The sequence below is a fragment of the Sarcophilus harrisii genome, chromosome 1 (assembly GCF_902635505.1).
Source record: "Sarcophilus harrisii chromosome 1, mSarHar1.11, whole genome shotgun sequence".
Classification (NCBI taxonomy): domain Eukaryota; kingdom Metazoa; phylum Chordata; class Mammalia; order Dasyuromorphia; family Dasyuridae; genus Sarcophilus; species Sarcophilus harrisii.
Genome location: NC_045426.1, coordinates 636486142 through 636500357, shown reverse-complemented (window position 1 = coordinate 636500357; position 14216 = coordinate 636486142).

Genomic DNA, 14216 nt, shown 5'->3' with positions numbered 1-14216 from the left:
AAAATCTCCTAAACTGTCCCAAATTCTATGGAGTTCCAGGAAGGTTAGACCCTCAAGGGTGTTCTGTTGGAGGGTACTCATTACCCTACTACAGGTAGAGCCATGCTGTAAGTACATTTTGAAATCAACAGAATACCATATAATTGTAATTATATGGGCTGTAGGACTTTCTAACTCAGAGATTCTATTACTCGGAGTAGAATGGGATTGGCCAGTTTACCTGAGCTGAACACTTGCTTCCTATGGAAATGGTTATTTTTGATTTCTTAGCTTTTCCATGGGAAGGCATTGACTGATTGTAACCTATACCAATGACTTTCTTGAAGATCATAGATTTGTAGATTTCAGTTGGAGGAGCCATTAGAGGTAATCCATTTTAACCTCTTCATTGTACTGGTGAGCAAAATGATATCCCAAGAGAGGAAATGACTTAGCTATGGCCACACATAGTAGGAAGTAAATAAATATTAGCAATGAAAATTAAGACAATGAAGATGATGATGATGATGTCAAAGTCATGATTTGTGCCCTCCACTTCTGAATCCAGATTGAACACTTTTCCCATTGTATTACTTTGCCTTTACCTTCTCTCTCCCATGCTCACTAATTGATTAGTTGGGCTTCCTTAATTTGTGCATGTTTGAACAGATGTCACTAAAATCAGTCTTAGGAAATGAATAGCATCTTTCACTGTCTGCTCATGTTAAGTTTTCCCTCTTGTAAATTCCTGTATCTCCTTTTCAGACTCTGCCCATTCAAGAACCATGCTTGCTTTAGGAGAAAAAAAAATGTAAAATAGATATTGTTATAATAATAATGATGATGATAATCCAGCATTTGTGCAGAACTTTGAGATGTACTTGCAAAGTACTTTTCCTGTTATCTTATTTGATCCTCACAGCAATCTTGTGAAGTCTGAGTAATCATTGCCTTGATTTTACATATAAGGAATGTGAGGTTCAGAGATGCTAATGGACTTGCCCTGTTTCTCACACATACGAAATTCTTAAGGTAGGATTCAAGCCTTCCTGATTCTTAAGTCCAACATTTATGGATTGTGCCATGTATAGGATGTGTTCTGATGAAATTAACATTTGAATTGGAAGTTCCATGGGGAGAACTACTTGACTGTCAACTTCTGAACTTTAAGAGTGAACACATAGGTTGAATCACTTTGTAACTATCTAACCCTGGGCAAATCCTGTTCTTACTTTAAACTGCTTGGAAAATGTTTGGTATTTTATTCAATGATTTCTAAAATCTTTTTTTCATTTCTCATAATAAATGATTCTATATAGATGAAATTTTTTAGCATTCTTACTAAAGTCAAGCAAGTGTCCGAGAACAATAATATCCAGACAGATTTGAACTCATTTAATCAATTAATTCTCCAATATGATTTCTTTGTTTCACATTTTTGATCTCTGTATCTAAAATAGTCTTGATTTGAGACATATGGACAGATGTGGACAAGTCAGTCTTGCTGCTAATATGCCATTCATTAGAAATTGGTTACCTATATAAAAAAAAAATTAAGGAGAAAAGATAAACAAAACTTTGCCCTTGAATAATTATAGAGAAACAGGACTTAAACAATTCTGGTTATTTGGGAAAGCCATTTGGACAAAGACCATAGCTCCCAACTTCCAAAGAGTAATTTTCATCCAAGTTACATTTCTTTGGACTTTTTCATTACATATCAAAAATCTCACCAACATGTTGATTCTACAAGATCAACTCAGTCTTGGTACTCATACTCTGCTAGTACTCCACACTTTGGGACTCCTCTGATTGGAAGATAGGAGCAAGAATTTCCTCCCACTGCCTCTATTAAGGAAAAGAACCCAGACCAACCATTTCTTCATTTCCCACCATGATGCTCACCATTAAACTTCTCTATTGTGTCTCCACTGGGCACCTTCTTCTCATCGCCCATCACCTTTTTAAAATTTCCCTTTCATCTGTTTTATTCTCCCTTTAGGTTTCATGTTCCTTGAGTGCAGGGATAGGTTTTTTTTTCATATTTGAATTCAGTGTTTAGCAAAGTGCCTGGCACATAATAAAATATATATATATATATATATATATATATATATATATATATTGCTTATTCACTAGCTGACACTATTCTAACCAACTTGGGACATGGAGCCTTTAGTAGAAATATAAAGGTGGGGTATGAGAAGTGCTAACACTTTACAGATGTCAAGTCCCTTTATATATTCATATAATCACCTTATGGGTTTATGTAAATCTAAGACTTTGAAATTACTTTCTAGCTTCAGGAAAAGAAATGGGGACACATCCATCAGTTTTAAGACACAAATCTCCTCAACTCACTCCATTAGATGAAATCCCAGGCAGGATGGTGGGTTTTTAACATAATTAGGCCACTTTTCAAAAGAAGGTTTTAGTTATTAATGATAATTCCATAGGCATAGAATTTCAGGGTTGGAAGGAATTCCAGAGTTCATCTAGTCTAAGCCATATATAAGCAGAAATCCTGTCAACAACATTGTCAGCAAAGGATCATCCATATGTTGCTTAAATACCTGTAGAGATGAAAAGATCAGTAATATATAGAATATCTCAGAATCACGAATATCAAGGTTATAAAGAAATTTAGGCATCATCTAGTGAAACCTGTATGAGAATGAGACTACTCACCAAAATATATCTGATAAGGTACCATCAAATATTTGCTTGAAGACCACTAATTAGGAGAAACCTTCTTCCTTTGAAGGTAGCAAATTCTTTGTCTGGAGGATTCCAATTGTTAGGCAGTTTTTCTTAACATTTGCTTCTGTGATCTGATGAAAATGCCTTTTCTATTCTTCCACAGTTCCCATTAAAAGGAAGATTTTTTTTCAACTTGACTAGAAATTTCTCCTTGCTTCCAATTATCTAAACTCCTCACTGCCATAAAAGCCTGCCTCTTTAGAGGAAGTTAGGAGGTGCAGTAGATAAAGAAGCACCAGGCCTAGAGTCAAGAAGACATGAATTCAAATATTTACTCAGACACTTAGTGCTTGTGACATTGGGCTCATCACTTAAACTCTGACTTTTTCAATTTCCTCACTTACATAATGGGGCTGACAATAGCACCTTTCTCCCAGATTGTTGTGAGAATTCAGTGAGACAGTACTGACACAACACATCATAAATGTTCAATAAATGCTTGTTTCTTTCCTTTATTATCATCATTATCCAATTGATGCTATAAGCCTTCAAATTGCAGAATGCCAGGATGTTTATCAATTAAAATTTCAAGTTGCTCAGAGGATGACAGAAAGAAGACTATAACAAATCTTTGTAATCTTCTTTTTTTTCTACTATTACCATCTACTTATTTAAAAGTTATGCATCTCAGCCATTTTTGTAGTGACAGGGAACTGGAAACTGAGTGCATGCCCATGTTATATGTTATGTTATGTGAAAAACTTTATGGAATACTATTGTCCTATAATAAATGACCAGCAGGATGATTTCATCCTGGAGAGACATGAACTGATGCTAAGGGAAGTGAGTAGAACCAAGAGAATGCTGTACATACCAACAAAATTATACGATGATCAATTCTGATGTATATGACTTTTTTCAACAGTGAAGGAATTCAGGTTAGTTCCAGTGGTCTTGTGATGGAGAGAGACATCTGCACCCAGAGAGAAGACTGTGGAGTGTGGATCACAACATAGTATTTTCACTTTTATGTTGTTTTGTTTGTTTGCATTTTGTTTTCATTCTCATCTTTTCCCCTTTTTGACTTGATTTGTCTTGTTCAGTATGATGATTGTGGAAATATGTACAGAAGTGCACATGTTTAATGTATTTTGAATTACTTGCTATCTAGGGGAGGAGGTGGGGAGAAGGGAGGGAGAAAAAAATTGGAACACAAGATTTTGCAAGGGTGAATGTTTAAAATTATGCACATAAATTCATGCTCTTATTTTGTCTTCATATCTTCATTTCCTCATTTATAGTCTGTTTCTCAAATCAATCCCCTGATTAAGGAACAGGGATTTATTAAGTACCTATAATGTGTCAGATACCATGCTAAGTATTAGGGATACAAAAACAACAAAAATGAAACAATCCCTTCCTTCAATCAGCCTATATCCTACAGAACAAGACATACACACACACACACACACACACACACACACACAAGAAAGCTTCATCATACTTGAATTTAGTATCGAAAGAAATCAGGAATTCTAAGAATTTGTGGTGAGTATGAAGTACATTCTAAGTCTTAGAGACAAACAGGGACAGATACAGTTGGGAAATGGAGTTCTATGTTCACGGAATAGCAAGAAGGTTAAAGCATGGTTAGATAGCACTGTTACTCTGTGCAGATGACATGATGTTATACTCATAAAGTCCTAGAAAATTTACTAAAAAAACTATTTGAAATTATTAACAACTTTCACAAAGTTGCAGGATATAACATAAAGCCATATAAATTATCAGTATTCTGTTACCAACAAAGCTTAAGAGCAAGAATTAAAAAGAGAAATTCCATTTCAAATAACTGCAGATAATATAAAATACTTGGGAATTTACATTTCAAGACAAACTTAAGAACTATATGAATACAATTATAAGACATTTTTCACAAAATAAAGTGAAATCTAAAGAATTGGAAAATATAAATTGCTCATGAGTAGGCTGATCCAATATTTTAAAAAAATGACAATTCTACCTTAATTATTCTATTTATTCAGTGTCATACCAATCTGATTATTGAAGATGTGTTCTATAAAATTAGAAAATTTTTTTAATTATCTGGAAAAATAAAAGCTCAGGAATATCAAAGGAATAAATGAAAAAAAAATGCAAAAGAAAGTTGTCAATCAGAGCTTAACCAGGAATATAAATCAATATTTACCAAAACAATCTGGTACTGGCTAAGAAATAGAATGGTAGATCAGTGGAATAGATCAAATACAAATTATATTACAGTAAATGACCATAGTAATGTAGCAAATAATAAATCTAAAACTCCAAGCTTTTGAAACAAAAACTCATTATTTAACAAAAGCCACTGAGAAAACTGGAAAACAGTATGACAGAAACTAGGTATAAATCAATATCTCACATCACATACCAAGATAATGTCAAAATTATAAATGGTTTATACCCAAATGACAATATTATAAGCAAATTAAGAGAGCATGAAATATTTTATCTATGAAATTTATCGATAAGAGAAGAATTTAGGACCTTTGAAGATATAGAGAGCATTACTAAAATGGAAAATGGATAATTCTAAGTATATAAAATTAAAAAAAAACTTTTGCAGAAACAAAACCAAGCAACCAAAATTATAAGGACAAAAGAAAACTAGGAATTTTGCAACAAGCATCTTTGTTAAAGGTTTAGTTTCTCAAATATATAGAGAACTGAGTCAAATTTATACAAATGCAAGTCATTCCCTAATTACTAACTGGTCAAAGGATATAAACAAGGAGTTTTTTCCATGCAACTTAGTGTTCTTTTCATTTGTAATAATAATTTTTATTAAACCATTTTATTTACAAAACATATGCATGGGTAATTTTTCAACATTGATATTTGCAAAGCCTTCTGTTCCAAATTATTCCCTCCTTCCCACATCTTAAATATATTAAGAAATATGTTACAATCCAAGATATGTGTACATGTTTATACAGTTATCTTGCTGTACAAGAAAAATCAGATCAAGAAGGAAAAAAAAACTGGGAAAGAAAACAAAATACAAGAAAACAACAGCAGAAAGAAGGAAAATGCTATATTAGCATTTTTGGTCCACACTCTGTTCCCATGTTCTCTCTCTGGGTGTAGATGGTTCTCTTCATCATTGAACAGTTGGAATTGGTTTGAATCATCTCATTGTTGAGGAGAATTACATCCATCAGAATTGATCATCATATAGTCTTGTTGTTGCTATGTATAATGATCTGCTCATTTCATTTAGCATCAGTTCATGTAAGTCTCTCCAGGCCTTTCTGAAATCATACAGGCAGTTTTTAGATAAAGAAATCAAAGTAATCTATAATCTTATGAAAAATAATGCTCTAAGTCACTATTAATTAGAGAAATGCAAATTAAAACAACTCAGAAGTACCACTTCACATCTATCAGATTGGGTACAGTTGTGAACTAATCCAATCATTCTGATGAGCAATTTGAAACTATTCCCAAAGGACTATAAAATTGTATATACATTTTTATATAGTAATTCCACTTATATCTATATCCCAAAGCTATCTCTTAAAAAAGAAAAGAATCTATTTGTACAAAATTATAGAAGCTTTTTTGTGTGGCTAAGAATTGGGGAAAAAAAAAAAAAAGAGATGGCCATCAATTGGAGAATGCCTAAACCAAGTGTGGTAGATGACTATAAAGGAATTTTATTATATTATAAGACTGATAAGCAGGATAATTTCAGAAAAACCTGGAAAGACTTATATAAACTGATGCAGACTGAACAGAACCAGAAGAATGTTGTCCACAGTAATATCAATATTATTTGATAAAGAATTGTGAATGACTTAGTCTAAGCAATCCAATGATCCAAAACAATCCAAAAGGACTAATGGTAAAGCACACTATGCACCTCCAAAGAAGGAACTATATTGTTTGAATATATACTGAAGCATGTTGCTTTTCATTCTTTCATTTTTATTTTGTTTGAGTATTTCTGTTTAAAATTACTAATAAGGAAATGTAATACATAATTGCACATGTGTAACATTACTTACTATCTCAGGAAAAAAGGAGAGGAGGGAGGGAGGGATAGAATTTGAAGCTTAGAACTTTAAATAAAAATTCTTTTAAAAGTATAATTAGCACATAGAGTCATTTAGAAGAAAACAAGGAAAATAAACTCATTATAATCCTCAAGGAGTTCATATTCATATTTATAGCTTCTTTGCCAATCTTATTAATTTGACAACTCCCTGAATTACAAAAATGCCCTCTCTACCTTATTTTCACACACCATACTTCTAAATTTACCTCCTTCCCACACAATAATTCTATTCTCCTATTAGAAACTTCTACATCTCTTCCTTTTATTCCCATTCATCCTTACCTTGGTAAGGTACTATATAAAAAAAGGGTCATTACTTACCTTCTTATCAAGTCTTGATCAGATTTTTTTCCATTTTAATTTTTAATTAGCTACAATACCAGAATGTCTTGTTCTTTCTATCCCCCTTCCCCCACACACATGTGGAGAAACAAACAAATAGATAAAAAATAAAAACTTCTTCTACTTTTAATTTATGGTTTGCATTCCCTGAGCAAACCCAGACAACTTTCCCCCCTCCATTTTTCCTCCATTCTTGCTAACAATCACAGAAGATCACTTAATCCTTTCACTAACATAATCCTTGAACTAACTCTACCTACTACTAATGCATTGTATATAATTTGGAGGTAGCATAGTACAGGGGAAGACATGCTGAACTTAGGTTTCAAGTTTATCTCTACTATGAAGAGAATGTTAACTGTTACTTTAAGAGATCATTGTAAGCGTTTGTAACCTGTATATCACTAATTTGCTAAATTCCATTATTTTTCTTGACAGGTACATAGCAACAGACTCTTCATCTCTACTCATCTTGTTCTAGATTGATTTACAGCTCAAAAGGCTCTATATGACTTAAAACTGCTGTTCAAATTAGATCATTAGGTAGCACCATGGACAGATCATTATGCCTGGAGTCAGGAACTCAATAAGCAGCTACTTACCAAGCTGCTTTTTTGGGCAGGTCACTTAATCTCTGGTTACCTCAGTTTCCTCATCTTTAAAATGGGAATCATAATAGCATCCACCTTCCAGTACAGTTTTAAAGATTAAATGAGATAATATTTGTAAAGTGCCTGGCACATAGTAGGTAGTATATAAACACTAGCTATTATCGTTAAAAGAGGGATAGAGAGGGCAGTGAAAGGAGCATTGACCTTAGAAGTATAAACAATGCCTACTAAAGGAATGGCCTGTGATAAATCATTTGACCTTTCTGAGCATTATGTTCCTAATTTATAATAAAGGGATAATCACTCTTGCACTCCCCACCTCACTGGGGTGATTTAAGGACAGCACTGGAATTCTTCAAGCATTTGGTAAATGTGAGGTCTATTATTAGTATCAGTTAAGTTTAACCCCCTCATTTTACAGAAGAAAAGGAAGCTGAGGGAGGGGAAATTATTTATCCAAGGCAATGGAACAAGGCAGGAGAAAAATTGACAACATAACCCAGGCCTCCTGACCTCAATATCGAAGATCTTTTCATTTTATTCTTGGAAGCACCTTTTGGCTCCTGGTCATGCCCCAGTTCCTTCATTTTATTTTCCATAGAAACAATCCTCAGTGCCGAAGAGCCATTCTACTCTAATACTACACCTCCTGAGGTTTGGGAATACCATTGTATTTTTTTTTCTTCAGCTTGCCTCTTTGACAATGAAAACCTGGGTCCTCCCTTATGATTCCAAGCTAAAAATGTAGTCCCTGGGGAAGGGGGAAAAGGGAACTACCGGCTGCTGTCCCATCAACTTTAAACATGATGAGCTAGTGATCAAAATTATTAAGTGTTGTTGACAAGAAGACCAACCTAGCATTTATCTCCCAGTGACTTTAAAAATAGATCTTCTTTTCTTTGTGCCAGGGGCAAAGCAATAATTTAGATAATCGAAACTCTGAAATGTATGGAGGAAGAATCACCACAGTTTTCAGACTTTTTTCCTTTCTTTGCTTTAATATGTGTGTATGTCTGTACATTATATTTGTTTGCATATGCATGCATGCATATATCACATTATATTTGTATGCATATACATTATATTTGTATTCATATACATGCATGTATATATGTTAGTATATATATATATATTTACATACACATATACATAAATAATATTATTTTAATATATTTACTTATATATCTATATTTATTTATTTATTCCTCTTTGGAATAAATATTCACCCAGTCCAAAGAGGAATATTTGCTTCCACAAAAGCCAAAACTGAGAAAAATCTTCTAATCATAGGAATAGAATAATAGTGTGAGCTAATGTTTCTTTAGTGCCCCAGGTTTACTGGATTTTTTACATACAGTACTTCATTCCTGCCGAAAGATCAACAACATGAAGACTATCATCCCATTTTATAGATGAGAAAATCAAAGGTACAGGGTGAAGAAAGTAACTGATGCAAGATAAACAACCTTTTATCTGTACCTTGAAATGAGGATCCAAAGACATAATAATTGTAAAGTGCTAAGCATAATGCCTGGTATATTTTGTTATTGTTGTTTATTCATTTTTAGTTGTGTCCAATGCTTTGTAAAGCTTTTTGGGATTTTCATGACAAAGATACTAAGCCTGGCTTATAGTTATTGCCACCATCACCACAACCATCATCATTACTATTGCTGCTGCTGCTAATTTAGTAGGAGTCCAACAATTCTTGTTCACAGTGATCTTTGGCAAGTCCCTTCTCCTTTTTATGGTCTGTTCCTCATTAATAAAATGAAAGAATTGGATTATATTACCTCTAATGTCCTCTTGAAAGCATCATAGTTCTCAAATCACAAGATCATAGACAGAATAGGAAGAGAAACCAAAAGTCATCTTGCTCAGTTTGCTTTTTATACAGATGGGATACTAAGGCCCCCAAAATTTGCTCATGGTCATACAGGTAGTAAACAATAAAAACTTATGTCCATTGATTCCAAATACAGCATTTTTTAAAACTATTATGACATAACCAAACCAAATAATAATAACCAAATTCCAAATAATATTGGGATTATATTATTGCCCTTAAAGGGTTGTGTGAGAATCAAATTGGGCATTTGAATTGTGCAGTGGATAAAAGTACTAGAGCTGAAGGCACAAAATACTAGTTTAAATCCTAATAAAGAAATTTACTAGCTACGTGATTCTGGACAAGTTATCTAATCTCTCCCTGCCTCAGTTTCCTCCTCTGTAAAATATAGATAACAATAGCTTCTACTTCCCAACTCAAAGAAATGTTTGCAAAGCAATTTGAAAACCATAAGGAATTACATAAAAACTAACTATTAAATGAGCAATGTTTTTAATTCTTAAATTGTTATAGTGTTTCATCATTATCTCATTGTCACTGAAATGAATAGAATGTTGAAATGGATTCTTCCATCCAAAAACTCTGAAGATTCTTGATCTAGAAGTAACTCTGACCTGAGTACATATAGACTTAATAAAACATGAGTTGGCTAAAGAAAAAAAAAAAAAGAGAGAGAGAGAGGCCATGTAAGTTGTGATTCTCAGAATCATTATGACATTTTGCCAGAATGTCAGCAAGGCTTCTCTTGGTTCCTCATCCTCCTGTGTCCTCTCTGTCTTGCAGATACCAAATCTGTTACTGTGTCCCCTGACCCACAGGCCTCCAGGCTCTGTTCTCTAGGATTTCACCAGCTGATGAAGCATTTAGTCCCCAGAACAGATCATAGAGGTGCCTTAGACATTACTTCATGCCTCATTGATTCACAATGTTATTAGATTTTTGCAAATGGTCAAAGAGTAAATTCACTGAAAAAGGGTCTTCCTAAGGGCAATGATGCATGGTATTAGAATGATTGAAAAATCATCCAGATCTCTCCTTCTCTGTGGGTCTCCAGAAGAGGTGGCTCTGAACCTTCTAGGATTTATTTATCTGAAGAAAACACTGCTGAGTAGCCTGGCTCTTTCCATCTTCTCCACCAGCATTTCCAATCTCAGAGCTGCCTGCAGGCCAGGATGCTCCTTGAAAGGACACTTGTCAGATCCCAGATTTAGGTGAGATAGGAAATTGCAGGTTTGCTAAGGGGGAAAAATACAAAATACAGGAAAGTGTTAGTGGGCTTTTTTAATGAAAGGGAAAGCAACATCATTTCAAATATCTCTGCAAAAATCTCTGGACTGAGTTAGAAAATTTGAATACAGCTAATCCATGTTTCGCTTCAGTATGTCACTTAAATTCTCTAGATCAAATCTTTCTGTCTTTTTGGCTCCTTCTTTTTTTCTCTTCTTCCTTGTCCCTTCCTTTCCTGCCCTTATCTCTCCTTTTTCTCTCCCTCCATTTATTCTGTCTGTCTATTTCTGTCTCTACCTGTCCCTTTCTTTCCTTCTCTCTCTCCCCTCACCCTTTTTCCTCTTCTCCTCCCCTCCACTTCTTCCTTCTCCTTCTCCTCCTTCTAGGCAATTCTCCTTAGTTATGGTGGATTGATTTCAATCATGAAAAAACAAATACTTAGCTCTGTTGCCAGGAACTGCCAAATGTGCCCACATCACTTATAGATGCTCCTACATGTACTAGCTCAGTGTCTTAGCTCCAAAACAACTCATGTAGAAGCATAATTAGGAAAAGCTATACCTGGGGACAGGACCACAACCTATTTACCATGGCAAGCCATGGGAAAGATGTGACTTCAGTGGAAGGGTGTGGGAATAATATTTTGGATTTGATTTCATTAGGGGAGCCATAGACCCTTGGACACCATTCTTTGCTACTCTAGTTTCCTTTTCTGTTTCTGATTATAGGGTCTCACTCTGGGTCACATAAAACATTCAAGGATTTACAAACATCACACAATGTCCTAAAAGGCTTCTCTGGAGTTATAATTAACAGGATCATACATACAAAATGATGTAGAGGTGGGGAGGAAGAGAAGAAAAAATAACCCATACTATAATTGTTAAGTTGCTAGAGGCCCCTTGAAGATTTCTACTTGTTTCCCCACATTCATGCAGTACTCAGTAGTTCTGATAATAATTGTGATTTACCTACCAAGATATCCTAGACATAAAGTCTTTACAAATTTAAATAGAAAAATGCTCATTTTCTGATGGGTATGAGTGGGCATTGACACATATCTCCAGTGCCATAATCATATCTATATTTTTCTACAACATAACTTTATTTTTTTAAATGTTAAAAATGTGCTAAATCCCATATATATACACATATTTATATAATTATCGTGCTGCACAAGAAAAATCAGATCAAAAAGAAAAACAAAGGAAAACAAAATGCAAGCAAACAACAAAAAGAATGAAAATGTTATCAACATAACTTTAACTGGTGCCTACTGTGTTCAATCCTCTATGAATCTGGGGAATTAATAGATAATTTTTTTTTAAATTGAGTGCTAAAAAAACCAGTTCTCTTTACCATAACCCACAATAGACTATGAAATTCTTGACAGATAGAATTACTTTTGTCTCTCTTTTTATCCCTAGAACTTGTTTATCAGGAGGTAAGAACTAAGCATAGTTCCTGACACATAATGGATACTACATAAAATGCTTATTCCCTTCCTTTTTCCAATGAATGAAAACTTGTTTTCTATTCTCATGCTCATTACATACATCTATTATACTTGTTACATACTAAATATATTTAGAAAAGAAATCCAGACTTGCAAAAATAGGAGAAAAAAAAGATAGATGTATATGTAAGCTTAAAACAAAATAGTATATGGATTCAGGACAGTGAAAAGGAACTCTTGGTTGGAAGAATGTAAATATTTATGGTGAGAAAGATATTTAAGTCTTTCAGGCAGTTAGGATACCAATATAGTTATAAGGAAATATTCTATAAAAAGTTGATGGATGGTATTATTTCTTTTCTTTGAAATGTTCTGAAAGAGTTTCATTTTCATTATTGTAAAGGCTCCATGTCTGAATACAGGGATTGTTTCATTTTTGTCTTTTTCATCTCTAACACCAAGCAGAGTACCATACATGCTAGCTGTTTAATAAGTGTGTATTGAACTGATGATAAGTGAAATGAGCAGAACCAGATCATTATACACTTCAACAACAGTACTATATGAGGATCAATTCTGATGGAAGTGGCTATCTTCAACAATGAGAGGATCCAAATCAGTTCCAATTGATCAGTAATGAATAGAGCCAGCTCCACCCAGTGAAAGAATACTGGGAAATGAGTGTGGATTGCAACATAGCATTTACACTCTTTCTGTTATTGTTTGCTTGCATTTTTGTTTTTCTTCCCAGGTTATTTTTACCTTCTTTCTAAATCTGATTTTTCTTGTATAGCAAAACAATTGTATAAATATGCATTCATATATTATATTTAACATACTTTAACATATTTAACATGTATAGGACTACCTGCCATCTAGGGAAGGGGGTGGAGGGAAGGAGGGGAAAAGTTGGAACAGAAGTTTTTGCAAGGGTTAATGTTGAAAAAATTACCCATGCATACGTTTCATCAATAAAAAGCTATAATAATAATGAAAAAAAATAAGTGCATATTGAATTGGATTGAATGGAAAGAAATTCCAATCTCCAGATGCCCTCTAAGAAGATATAGACGAGTGGTAGCTTGGAATAAGGCATTGCTTAGCAGTTATTCTGTCCTAGACATCTTCTATATGTAGTATTGTATTCAGTGCAGGGTATCACATTTTAGAAAGGACATTGATAACCTAGAAAACATCATGAACAAGGCAACTACAATCGTGAAGGACTTTTAATATACTCCTTATAAGGAATTTTTAACTTGGAGAAAATAAGGCTGAGTAGAGGGAAAAGTGGTGATAAATGATCTTCACATTTTTGAAATGATGTGATTGGGCAGAGGGATTTGGCTGGTTCCAGTTTCTTCAAGAAGGCAGAACAAGGAATGATGAGTAGAAGTTATAAATTTAATTCTGGTGTCAGGAAAGTTTTCCTAACAATTAAAGCTGCTTAAAAGCAGAATTCTATGTCTCAAGAGACAACAGGTTCCTCCTCACTCGATTTATGAATAAGGCAGCTAAAAATACCGATCCATGTCCAATAATCTAAGTCTTGATCATCAAGCAAATGAGTCATGACTGATTTTCAGATATTTTATAGTGAAGAGTCTTTTGAGTGGTATGGGTTGCACTAGATGGTTACTGAATTCTCTTCTACCTCTAAAATTCTATTATTCTGTTGATATGCTTTTAATCCGATTCTTGGATGATAAATACAAAGTTTAGTAGTGCTAGTCCTGTATTTGAACTTTTAACATAATAGCCAAAAATATAAGAATTTGAATTCCACTGGTATAGTTTTGTTTTGTTTTTCAAACAACCAATCAACAATTATCATTTATTAAGCACTTGCCATATGGCATAAAATGCTAACTGCTCAAGAAACAAACAAACAAAAATAATAAAACATATTTCCTTTTCTAAAGGAGTATCATGAATCTT